The sequence below is a fragment of the Oncorhynchus nerka genome, linkage group LG15 (genome assembly GCF_034236695.1).
Source record: "Oncorhynchus nerka isolate Pitt River linkage group LG15, Oner_Uvic_2.0, whole genome shotgun sequence".
NCBI lineage: Eukaryota > Metazoa > Chordata > Actinopteri > Salmoniformes > Salmonidae > Oncorhynchus > Oncorhynchus nerka.
The window spans coordinates 69,729,761-69,743,546 of NC_088410.1; the positions used below are offsets into that span (position 1 = coordinate 69,729,761).

Below are 13,786 nucleotides of genomic sequence, written 5' to 3' on the forward strand. Positions count from 1 at the left end.
CACTGCTTATCAGTTGAACAAACTTTGTAATTGGTGAAATGGTCTTGGACAGATTTACAGTAACAATACATGATTATTTTTCAGATGTGTTTCCTGGTATTTTACATGCTGTCCAAATCCATATTTAAATAGAGGTGCGATAGCTATGATGGATAAAGATAGGCTATGAATCACTTGTAGCTTACCAGCTACATTTACACTCTAAGAAATACTCTACAGTGTGACATTTTCTGTCTGTTAATGTAGAACAGGGTTAGGCAATGCTGTTCCTGGAGTACCAGGTACTGCAACATTCTCCAACTAGGCACCACAGCAGACCAACTGAGCTAATTTATCAGTTCAGTTATTGACAACAACAAAAATTAAAAACATACCTGGTCTTCTAGGTTGGTTGAATCAAAAACAGAAGTGCCAGCGGCACTCCAGGACCAGGGTTACATTTGTGAGAATGAGTTGGGCGAATTGGGTATAATTACCAACAGCATGGCATATAAAGTATCACAAACAGCCAGCAGCACCAAAAGAGAGAGCATTATCAGGGCTTTACCGGGTAAGTGAAAGAGCTCCCTCTACGCTAACTTTAGCTAGCTATAGAGCTACGGCATTTAGCTCATCTAAATAACGCTAAAGTAACCATATGATCTTGTCTGCCAGCTGTTAGTATCTAACTGCTGGTGCTGTCATACTATAGATGGACTTGTACTATGGGAAAGAGTAGTTTTGGTTGAGACGGAGGTCAATGTTTCTGTATAGAGCCCTGTGGTTGGGGCCAAACCTGTATGCGTGTCTGTGTGTGGGGATGGCGGGCTAAAACGAAATGCAACGTGTCGCCTTTGTTTTCGATCATGGATCTGATGGCATTCCGGAGAAAAGGAGCTAGGTTCTCTTTAAAAGAGTGGATTGTGGATTTTGTTCAAAGTTTATTTCTGTAGCTTGCCGCAAGAGTTGTGTTTTTGGCTGTCTGCACTTGGGCTCTCGGTGTGTGTGTGGATGACCCGTTGGATGGTGTCTGTGGTGCTTCTTTTGGAGAAGACATGCTTTCTTTGGAGGGATGGATTGTGGATTTTGTTCAGTGGGAATTCTCTTTTTTTTAATCATCTTAGGATCAATGTTGTCACAGTTGCTTCTTGTTGAAGAGGCATCGGCTAACATTAGCTTGCTATAGCTAGCTATCATCTTCCTCCGTTTCTGAATGAATTTGTGGCTATTTCTTTCTAACAGGCAAAATAAAATGAGCTAGATTTAGTTTGTGTACTGACGTATCGATACCATAACTAAGTTTGTCACTGGTATGGGCTAGAAAATATCCTAAAGCTAGTCAGCTAGACAGTGATAAGCACAAGCTAAAACCAGGGAGAAGCTGTTGGCTTGATACTGTTCACTCAAATATGTTTTTCCACATGTAATTGAGGAAATTAGATTATTATTCAATAAAAAATGTAATTGTGTCAATATGTTCTGAATATTGCATAAAAATCCTCAGATGTTTTCCATACTAAAAACGTACAACTTGTTGTGCACTAGCTTACCATGTACAGTAGGCTAACCATGAGTCATCAAAATTACGGTCTTGCAATCTGGCTTTCTGGCAGTCTTTTTGTACAATTGAAAACAAAAAATGTCAAGTTAGTTATTATAAACCGGGTGGTTAGAGCCCTGAATGCTGATTGGATGAAAACGTGGTGTATCAGACCATATGCCACAGGTATGACCAACATTTTATTTTTACTAATCTAATTACGTTGGTAACCAGTTTATAATAGCATTAAGGCTCCTCTGGGGTTAGATATATGGCCAGCATGGCATTGTGTCGGGCCTAAGAACAGCCCGTAGCCCTGAAATATTGGCCATATACATCACACCCTCTCATGCCTTATTGCTTAAATATACAGCACCAACTACATAAATATCTGATACGGTGCATTATCTGCTGGGCCGGTGTGGGGGCCTCAAAGAAGAAAAAAAACTGGTCCAGTGTGTTAAATGCCAGGGACGATTTGTGGTCCCAGTCTGCCCCTGGAATACACCTATATAATATGTGGAAATCTTAAAAAACAACCATAATATAAAATTAAAAAATACATGATGGCACTTAATCCAAAATGTGTTTACTTTAATTGAATAATTAAATGGAGGATTTGAGAGAATGAATCCTACTGAATTGACTGTAATATGGTTATTTTTCCACAGTTAAGGTTCTTTATTTAAGCACTGTTCCGTTCACATTTAGTGCTGTCTCAGATTGTTTATTAACGTAGTCATTCACCGGCAAACAAAAAGCATAACAAAAAGAGAGAAACACACAGTTCTTTATTCGTTTTCACTGATTCCAAAAGAGATGCAAATCATTCTTCAGACAGCTGTGGAAAAAAAAATAAAACTGTCTCTGGTCATTTGCAAATTGCCACACACACACACACTGAGGTGTGTGTCCGGCGACGAGGAATTCAACTTAACGGTACAAGCAATCTGTTGTGTATGTTGTTCAAACACCCAGGGGAAAGACATGTAAATGGAGCAGGAAACTAGTGGGCTAGAATGCTGTGCTGTTTAGGTGGTTGCTGATCAATAGAGTGTTTGTGAATTCTCCTGATGGGAGATAAACAAATCCACTGGACACTGGGTTGTGACAACCAACAGGTGATATTCACCCCCCTCACACACCTGACAGCCACAACACACATATATTTGTATCTGAGGGGCCACACCAGGACGGCAACTATGCAAATGTTCATGGTTAATAATAACAAAAAAAGTGTATCAGAAGCAAATTCAGAATATTTTGGGAGTAGGCCATTTTTAACTATAACTACTCCAAGAACTTCTACAGTACAATACTGTAAAGTTACTAAATATTAAGATATTGCATATTCTGTCAATAGTTCATGTATATTTATTTGTGTATATATTTAGACTTCATTGAACAAGGCCAGTCCCATTGAGATAAATCAGGTGTATTTGTAAATTCACCCTGGCAATCTACTCTGATTTCAGAGCACTCTGGGTTGAGAGTACCAGAGCGCAGAATAATTGAGCAATTAACAGAAGCCCTAAACTCTGTTGTTATAAAAGATGAACAGTAAACATCTGCAAAAATTTCTTTTTTTAAACAGAATTAAAATTGTTGCCAGTAACACAGTTCAGTCACTAACCCTCTTGATAACGTGAACACTAACCAGGTCTGCTAGGGAGAGTAAAATGTTTAGTGAGGTGTTCTCACATTTGTGTCTGGAAGTAGCAAGCTAGCAACTTCGGCCAGTTAGCTTGGGTGCTTGACTGCAGTTGTGAGGTCAGAACGCTCAGATCAACCCTACTCCTCAGCCAGAGTGTCCAGTGTGCACTCTGAACACTCAGATCAACCCTACTCCTCAGCCAGAGCGTCCAGTGTGCACTCTGAACACTCAGATCAACTCTACTCCTCAGCCAGAGCGTCCAGTGTGCACTCTGAACGCTCAGATCAACCCTACTCCTCAGCCAGAGCGTCCAGTGTGCACTCTGAACGCTCAGATCAACCCTACTCCTCAGCCAGAGCGTCCAGTGTGCACTCTGAACGCTCAGATCAACCCTACTCCTCAGCCAGAGCGTCCAGTGTGCACTCTGAACGCTCAGATCAACCCTACTCCTCAGCCAGAGCGTCCAGTGTGCACTCTGAACGCTCAGAGTTTCTAAGAAGGCCCAGAGCGCACTCTGATAGCAGGGGTAATAAACACATTTTGAATGTTATTCCTATAAAAACAGAATTTCTTCATAATGATGTCAACTTTATATCTCGTCTCCTCATATTGATCAAATTACACTCATTGGAGCCAATTACACTCACTGGAGTATCTGACATAGGCTTTGCAACAGCACCCGCGAACAGGCTACCAGTGCAGAACAGGCTACCAGTGCAGAAAGTGCCGCTAGCTGCTGGTAAGCTTTCTTGACTTGGATATACATTTTTGCCAACACATGGCCCATTAATCAGCTGCTGTTAGCAAACCGTGTTGAGTTAATCAATTAGCTAGAAATATTAGATATATTAGAGTTGAAAATTATTCTTCCGGGAAGGTCAAAATAATTTAAACTAATTTACGAAATCTAGTCATTTTAAAAATGTTGATTACTTCTCCTTGACATGATCATTCACCTGATGATAAGACTAGACCTGAAAAATATATATTTTTGCTGACATATGATGGTGGCCCCTGGGGTCGCCAGTTAGCCTGGGAGGGGGTCCCAGGACAAGGAATGGTTGAGGTGCGCTACTTATGAACAGGGAGCATCACAATCATCCATACAAGGACTATACAGTGACATTCCATTAACCACAGAACAACATAAAGAGATGGAACGATTTGTATTGTGTGAAATGTACTGCCTCTCCCCATCTGTGTCTTGGAAAATGCATTGGCGAGAGCAGTCGAATATTGTTACCTACAGTCACACCAGGCACCGTTAACAACTTATGGTGATGGAAAATAATACATGTTATTTTATGTGGTTGGATTTTACAGGAAGACTGTCTAAAATATATTGCTTATGGTTGTCTAAACAAATTAACAATTCAACACTTAAATAGTATGTTTGGCAATTCCATATCGTTTGTTTTTTTCTTATAGACTTGTGAGAGAAGAGTCAGTCACACATTGCCGAATGAATTAAGTCAAATTCCACTGTCTGATGTTGCATCGCTCACGTTACACAAACAATGAAATGGGCGAAACAAAACTTTTAACCAACAAAAGATCCTCCTGAAATCTATTTAGATAGAGGCAAGGCTAAACACGCCTTGGTCCTGTAGCAGCTTGCTTTCTGAAGCAGCGCCCCACCTAGTGCCCTCTGCACTAACACACACCTACAGCGGGTACAGGATCACACACCACACACACACACACACACACACACACACACACACACACACGTATGTATTCTGAGAGGGATTAAAAGCGGTTTAGCTGTGGCATGAGAAAGTCAAAGCAGCCTTCACAGCAGCTTCCGTTCTTTCTTGTTCAGACTGATTTATTACCGTTAGTGAATATCTCCCTATAGTAGAACACGTCACCAGCTTCTAACAGCACTACAGACCCCTGAATCTACACCCACGGTTCACACCAAGGTAAAGATGCACAATACAACAGCAGGTGTGGTTGACATCATTCCCAGAAATGACCAGAGTTAGGAGATACAGGAAGAGATGTGTCTACCATGAAGCATCCTTCAACAACACCACATTCAGACACCTTTAGAAAAGACATCATAGACTGTATGATGTTAAAAGACAAGGGTTCGCCATCTGGGGGAACATTTAGAAGAAAAATATATAGAGTTGCTGACAAAACTTGGGTGGGGGTTAACAAAAAATGTATTCACCCGCAGGCCAAGTTCTGAGCAATTTTTTGCTCAAAGTGATTTAAAATGTTGGGAATCTGTTCCCAAGTGATTCCCACGCATAAGATACATGTGATCATATACAAATGTAAACGCAGTTTGAAATGATTGTTGTAGTCAAATATTATACAGTGTCTGTTTGGGCTTCTTGCTGTCAATTTGCAGTCATCAAATTATTATTATGCTCCGGGCCCCTGACCATCCCCTCAAGAAAGAAATTGGCCTGCGGCTGAATCTAGATGACGATGCCTGTTACAGACCGTTGTGACATTATGCTGTATTAATAACTGGCACAAAAATCTAACGAAAAGACACCATGCAAATGAGATGACTGGAAAACAGAAAAATACAGTCACAGGCAAAGTGCAACTTTAACCCAACAAACAAACAAAGTTCAGTGCGCCACAAACAAGATGTTACTGTTTTAGTTGGAACTTTAGAACATCAAGTTGAAAACACTCATGGATTAAACTTATTTTCAGTCATTTTGCTTCATAATACTGTATATTAATGACTGAAGTGGAACCAGTTGGTGGAAAGGAGTCTTACCTTAAAATGTCTAAGAGAGGCTGATATGCAGGGCAGCAGGTAAGATGTGTTCTCTATTGTTGGACTCTACTGACTGAGCTATTTTAACCGAGTTTACTGTCTCTGAGAGCTCTATAAGCAATGCCGAGTCTGAGACATCCTCATCTGTTTTCCCCAATAAGGTACCACTCACCACGAGACAACAGGTGGAGACTGTGTGTACGCATGAGATGAGGTGTTAGAGGGAGGGGTCGGAGATTCATCAAAAGTCAATGATCTTCTAACTCTCCTCCAGAGTATGAAGTCTGCATCGACCAATCAGTGAAACACCACACTAAACTGGGTTTCCTGTGATGAGGCCATTGAAAGCCAGCATCATGACACAACCCTTTTCTCGAGCAAACCACTGTGTTAAGATAGCTAGCCCTGAAGTGGTGCATTTCAGAGTTAGGTACAAAGATCAGGTAGCTAATGAAATCAAAGCATATTATAAAATATTACCTCAAGATCTCTCTAAATCATATCATGCCTCAAGAAGGAGATAGCCCAAAACCATGTGAACTCTCTCACACACACACACACACACACACACACACACACACACACAGAGCAATGGTGTGTAAAACCATTTTCTTCCATTGCAATGCCTCTTGAACCTAGTTTGCACTGAACGAACACACTTAGTAAAATGTAGTCAATGATTACTGCCCTCTTTGTCAATATTCTATCATTCTCGTCCTCTCTCACACATACAGAAATCTGCCTGGCTCATTAATCATGGGGTTTGAGTCTCAGATCCAACAGGAGACAACATGCACTTCCATTTCACCACAGGCCTTTCACTCCCCTCATTATAGACACAAGCAGGCCTTATCACTCTGCCCTGTGACACCCTTCCCACAACATCACTGACACACAAATGTCAACAACAACAAAAAAAAGGTATCAGAGGTGATTTAAAACATCCACTTAACTTGTCAAGGACTGAATAAGTGTGTGTTCCATGTGCATTCAGTTTTTAATGACAAATTCATCGTACTGTTTAATGACTTGATGATCCAAGGACATTTGCATAATACATTCTATGGATCACAGCAACCAATCTGTGACTTTTTATTTGATCTGAACACACAACACAACACACAGGGGGAGCACACACACTTCTGTCTCCACAGTGGTGTGTCTCTGTGGACCCCTGGTTCAATAGGACAGGGAGAACAATGCAGACTGCCACAGGAGAAGAAAGAGGACAATCTTTGTCTGCTCTGCTGCCCTTATGGACCTGCTTGGTGTAGAGGAGATGGGCCACACACACACACACACACACACACACACACACACAGAAAAACACTGCCCTGAGTTCTTGAACTTTGCCAATAGAAATGAAGTGGAGCAGAAACATATATCCACGTGTCACTCAACAGACCAACACTCAGAGAGCTAGCGAGACAGACCAACACTCAGAGAGCTAGCGAGACAGACCAACACTCAGAGAGCTAGCGAGACAGACCAACACTCAGAGAGCTAGCGAGACAGCCTATAGAGCAGCTGGATACATTTCAACAATAGGTCATTCATCATGTCTCTATTCGGCAGGTAATCATTGACAATGATTTATTTAGCAAGAAGGTGTAAAGACTCTTCCAATAGAACTGGACCGATAGGTCAAACTGGATAGGTGACTCGAAGACGGACATGGAGAGAGAAAGTGCATCCAGGTCACCTCTCATCCTGTGTGAACCCTTTCACCTGGAAGCGCATCCTCAGAGAGAGAAGGGGGGATGCTAGAGGTCAACCCTCTCCTTGTTAGAGCAGCACACAGCCCGTCAGTTACTGGTTCACTTCCACACCGGAACTGTGTGTGTGTGTGTTTCTACAGAGGTAGGTGGAACTGTGTGTGTGTGTTTCTACAGAGGTAGGTGGAACTGTGTGTGTGTGTTTCTACAGAGGTAGGTGGAACTGTGTGTGTGTGTGTTTCTACAGAGGTAGGTGGAACTGTGTGTGTGTGTGTTTCTACAGAGGTAGGTGGAACTGTGTGTGTGTGTGTGATTCTACAGAGGTAGGTGGAACTGTGTGTGTGTGTGTGATTCTACAGAGGTAGGTGGAACTGTGTGTGTGTGTGTGATTCTACAGAGGTAGGTGGAACTGTGTGTGTGTGTGTGTGTGATTCTACAGAGGTAGGTGGAACTGTGTGTGTGTGATTCTACAGAGGTAGGTGGAACTGTGTGTGTGTGATTCTACAGAGGTAGGTGGAACTGTGTGTGTGTGTGATTCTACAGAGGTAGGTGGAACTGTGTGTGTGATTCTACAGAGGTAGGTGGAACTGTGTGTGTGATTCTACAGAGGTAGGTGGAACTGTCTGTGTATGTGATTCTACAGAGGTAGGTGGAACTGTGTGTGTGTGATTCTACAGAGGTAGGTGGAACTGTGTGTGTGTGATTCTACAGAGGTAGGTGGAACTGTGTGTGTGTGATTCTACAGAGGTAGGTGGAACTGTGTGTGTGTGATTCTACAGAGGTAGGTGGAACTGTGTGTGTGTGATTCTACAGAGGTAGGTGGAACTGTGTGTGTGTGATTCTACAGAGGTAGGTGGAACTGTGTGTGTGTGTGATTCTACAGAGGTAGGTGGAACTGTGTGTGTGTGATTCTACAGAGGTAGTTGGAACTGTGTGTGTGTGATTCTACAGAGGTAGGTGGAACTGTGTGTGTGTGTGATTCTACAGAGGTAGGTGGAACTGTGTGTGTGTGATTCTACAGAGGTAGGTGGAACTGTGTGTGTGTGATTCTACAGAGGTAGGTGGAACTGTGTGTGTGTGATTCTACAGAGGTATGTGGAACTGTGTGTGTGTGTGATTCTACAGAGGTAGGTGGAACTGTGTGTGTGTGATTCTACAGAGGTAGGTGGAACTGTGTGTGTGTGATTCTACAGAGGTAGGTGGAACTGTGTGTGTGTGATTCTACAGGGGTAGGTGGAACTGTGTGTGTGTGATTCTACAGAGGTAGGTGGAACTGTGTGTGTGTGTGATTCTACAGAGGTAGGTGGAACTGTGTGTGTGTGTGATTCTACAGAGGTAGGTGGAACTGTGTGTGTGTGTGATTCTACAGAGGTAGGTGGAACTGTGTGTGTGATTCTACAGAGGTAGGTGGAACTGTGTGTGTGTGTGATTCTACAGAGGTAGGTGAAACTGTGTGTGTGTGTGATTCTACAGAGGTAGGTGGAACTGTGTGTGTGTGGTTCTACAGAGGTAGGTGCGCCCGCTGAAATGTTTGACAGTGGAGACAGTGACAGCTGAGACAGTACAGCGTGAACATGGAGTCAGCTCTCTGCTGCTGACAGACTGTCAGTCCCTTTTCCCTTCTCTGCCTTCTTTAACACAGACCCTCTCTGCTCTGTAGGCTAAAGACAACTGGAACTCAACACAACCATTGGGCAAGAGTGTGTCTCTCTCTCCCTGTGCGTGTCAGAGAGGAAGAGAATGAGACAAAACAGAGACCTAAACAGTCACATCACACACACCTAAACACAGTCACACACACACCTAAACACAGTCACACACACAGAGAGAATGAGACAAAACAGAGACCTAAACAGTCACATCACACAGAGAGAATGAGACAAAACAGAGACATAAACAGTCACATCACACAGAGAGAATGAGACAAAACAGAGACATAAACAGTCACATCACACAGAGAGAATGAGACAAAACAGAGACCTAAACAGTCACATCACACAGAGAGAATGAGACAAAACAGAGACATAAACAGTCACATCACACAGAGAGAATGAGACAAAACAGAGACCTAAACAGTCACATCACACAGAGAGAATGAGACAAAACAGAGACATAAACAGTCACATCACACACACCTAAACACAGTCACACACACAGAGAGAATGAGACAAAACAGAGACCTAAACACAGTCACACACACAGAGAGAATGAGACAAAACAGAGACCTAAACAGTCACATGTCACACAGGAAAACACAGTCACAAAACAGAGAGAATGAGACAAAACAGAGACCTAAACAGTCACATCACACACACCTAAACAGTCACATCACACAGAGAGAATGAGACAAAACAGAGACCTAAACAGTCACATCACACACACCTAAACACAGTCACACACACAGAGAGAATGAGACAAAACAGAGACCTAAACAGTCACATCACACACACCTAAACAGTCACATCACACAGAGAGAATGAGACAAAACAGAGACCTAAACAGTCACATCACACACACCTAAACACAGTCACATCACACAGAGAGAATGAGACAAAACAGAGACCTAAACACAGTCACACACACAGAGAGAATGAGACAAAACAGAGACCTAAACAGTCACATCACACACACCTAAACAGTCACATCACACAGAGAGAATGAGACAAAACAGAGACCTAAACACAGTCACACACACAGAGAGAATGAGACAAAACAGAGACCTAAACAGTCACATCACACACACCTAAACACAGTCACACACACAGAGAGAATGAGACAAAACAGAGACCTAAACAGTCACATCACACACACCTAAACACAGTCACATCACACAGAGAGAATGAGACAAAACAGAGACCTAAACAGTCACATCACACAGAGAGAATGAGACAAAACAGAGACCTAAACAGTCACATCACACACACCTAAACACAGTCACACACACAGAGAGAATGAGACAAAACAGAGACCTAAACACAGTCACACACACAGAGAGAATGAGACAAAACAGAGACCTAAACAGTCACATCACACACACCTAAACACAGTCACATCACACACACCTAAACACAGTCACACACACAGAGAGAATGAGACAAAACAGAGACCTAAACAGTCACATCACACACACCTAAACACAGTCACATCACACACACTAAACACAGAGAATGAGACAAAACAGAGACCTAAACAGTCACATCACACACACCTAAACACAGTCACACACACACCTAAACACAGTCACACACACAGAGAGAATGAGACAAAACAGAGACCTAAACAGTCACATCACACACACCTAAACACAGTCACATCACACAGAGAGAATGAGACAAAACAGAGACCTAAACAGTCACATCACACACACCTAAACACAGTCACATCACACAGAGAGAATGAGACAAAACAGAGACCTAAACACAGTCACACACACACACCTAAACACAGTCACACACACAGAGAGAATGAGACAAAACAGAGACCTAAACAGTCACATCACACAGAGAGAATGAGACAAAACAGAGACCTAAACACAGTCACACACACACACCTAAACACAGTCACACACACAGAGAGAATGAGACAAAACAGAGACCTAAACAGTCACATCACACAGAGAGAATGAGACAAAACAGAGACCTAAACACAGTCACACACACACACCTAAACACAGTCACACACACAGAGAGAATGAGACAAAACAGAGACCTAAACAGTCACATCACACAGAGAGAATGAGAGAAAACAGAGTGGGAATGAGGACGGCAAAGAAAAGAGAATAAGAAAAGCGAGTGAGGAATAGATATGGACAGAAAGGTCAGGGACTCCCCACTGACGGACAGTTTTGTGTGCAGCCAGTCACTGTAAAGGCGAACACACACACACACACACACACACACACACACACACACATGGCTCTCTCAGATACACACGGAGGCCATAGGCTGGAAATTAAAGCCTTAAATCATCTTAAATTATGTAACTTCAGGCTTCACAGTCCCATCACACACACACCTCAACACAGTCCCATCACACACACACACACACACCTAAACACAGTCCCATCACACACACACACACACACCTAAACACAGTCCCATCACACACACACACACACCTAAACACAGTCCCATCACATCACACACAGACACACACACACACCTAAACACACACCTAAAAACAGTCCCATCACACACACACACCTAAACACAGTCCCATCACACACACACACACACACACACACCTAAACACAGACCTAACACACACACACACACACACCTAAACACAGTCCCACACACACACACAGAATAAACACAGTCCCATCACAACACATACACCTAAACACAGTCCCATCACATCACACACACCTAAACACAGTCCCATCACACACACACACCTAAACAAAGTCCCATCACACACACACACCTAAACACAGTCCCATCACACACACACACCTAAACACAGTCCCATCACACACACACACAGAATAAACACAGACAAAACACAGACCTAAACAGTCACATCACACAGACCTAAACAGAGTCCCATCAAAACAGACCTAAAACAGTCACACACACAGACCTAAACACAGTCCCATCACACACAGAGAATAAACACAGTCCCACAAAACACACACCTAAAACAGTCCCATCACACACACCTAAACACAGTCCCATCACACAGAGAGAACAGACAAAACAGAGACCATAAACAGTCCATCACACACACAGAATGAGACAAAACACACACCTAAAACAGTCCCATCATCACACACACCTAAACACAGTCATCACACACACAAGAATGTCCCAGACAAAACACACACCTAAAACAGTCACATCACACAGACAGAATAAACACAGACAAAACACACACCTAAACACAGTCCCATCACACACACCTAAACACAGTCATCACACACAGACACCTAAACACAGTCCCATCACAGAGACCTAAACACAGTCCCATCACATCACACACACCTAAACACAGTCCCATCATACACACACACTAAACACAGAATCACACAGACAAAACACAGTCCCATCACACACAACCTAAACACAGTCCCATAAGACAAAACACAGTCCCAGGAATACATATGGACACAACACAGGGACACACACCCACACCTAAACACAGTCCCATCATGCACACCAAACACAGTCCCATCACACACACACACACACACAGACCTAAACACAGTCCCATCACACATACACACATAGACCTAAACACAGTCTCATCACACACACACACATAGACCTAAACACGGTCCCATCACACACACACATAGACCTAAACACGGTCCCATCACAAACACATAGACCTAAACACGGTCCCATCACACACACACACAGGCTAAACACAGTCCCATCACACACACACCTAAACACAGTCCCATCACACACACACACACACCTAAACACAGTCCCATCACACACACACACCTAAACACAGTCCCATCACACACACACACACACACCTAAACACAGTCCCACACACACACACACACACCTAAACACAGTCCCATCACACACACACACACCTAAACACAGTCCCATCACACACACACACACACACCTAAACACAGTCCCATCACACACACACACCTAAACACAGTCCCATCACACACACACACACACACACACCTAAACACAGTCCCATCACACACACACACACACACACACACACCTAAACACAGTCCCATCACACACACACCTAAACACAGTCCCATCACACACACACACACACACACACACCTAAACACAGTCCCATCACACACACACACCTAAACACAGTCCCATCACACACACACACACAAACACAGTCCCAGCACACACACACACACACACACACCTAAACACAGTCCCATCACACACACTAAACACAGTCCCATCACACACACACCTAAACACAGTCCCATCACACACACACACAGACCTAAACACAGTCCCATCACACACACACACAGACCTAAACACAGTCCCATCACACACACACACACACACACACACACAGACCTAAACACAGTCCCATCACACACACAGTCCCCTAAACACAGTCCCATTACACACACACACACACACACACACAGTCCCACACTAAACACAGTCCCATCACACACACACACACTAAACACAGTCCCATTA

General features: G+C 43.2%; 1 protein-coding gene across 2 annotated transcripts in view; it reads right to left on the reverse strand.

Moving 5' to 3' along the window:
* Positions 1-13,786, reverse strand: part of LOC115143240 (transcription factor SOX-13-like) — a 47,330-nt gene that overhangs the window by 27,193 nt on the left and 6,351 nt on the right. The window contains exon 1 of one of the 2 annotated variants that reach the window (XM_029683413.2): positions 5,920-6,039. The exons of the other annotated variant lie outside the window; for it this stretch is intronic. The gene's annotated coding sequence lies outside the window, so the exon portion shown is untranslated. Of the gene's footprint in view, positions 1-5,919; positions 6,040-13,786 lie in introns of those variants that run through there. 2 annotated transcript variants of the gene reach the window in all.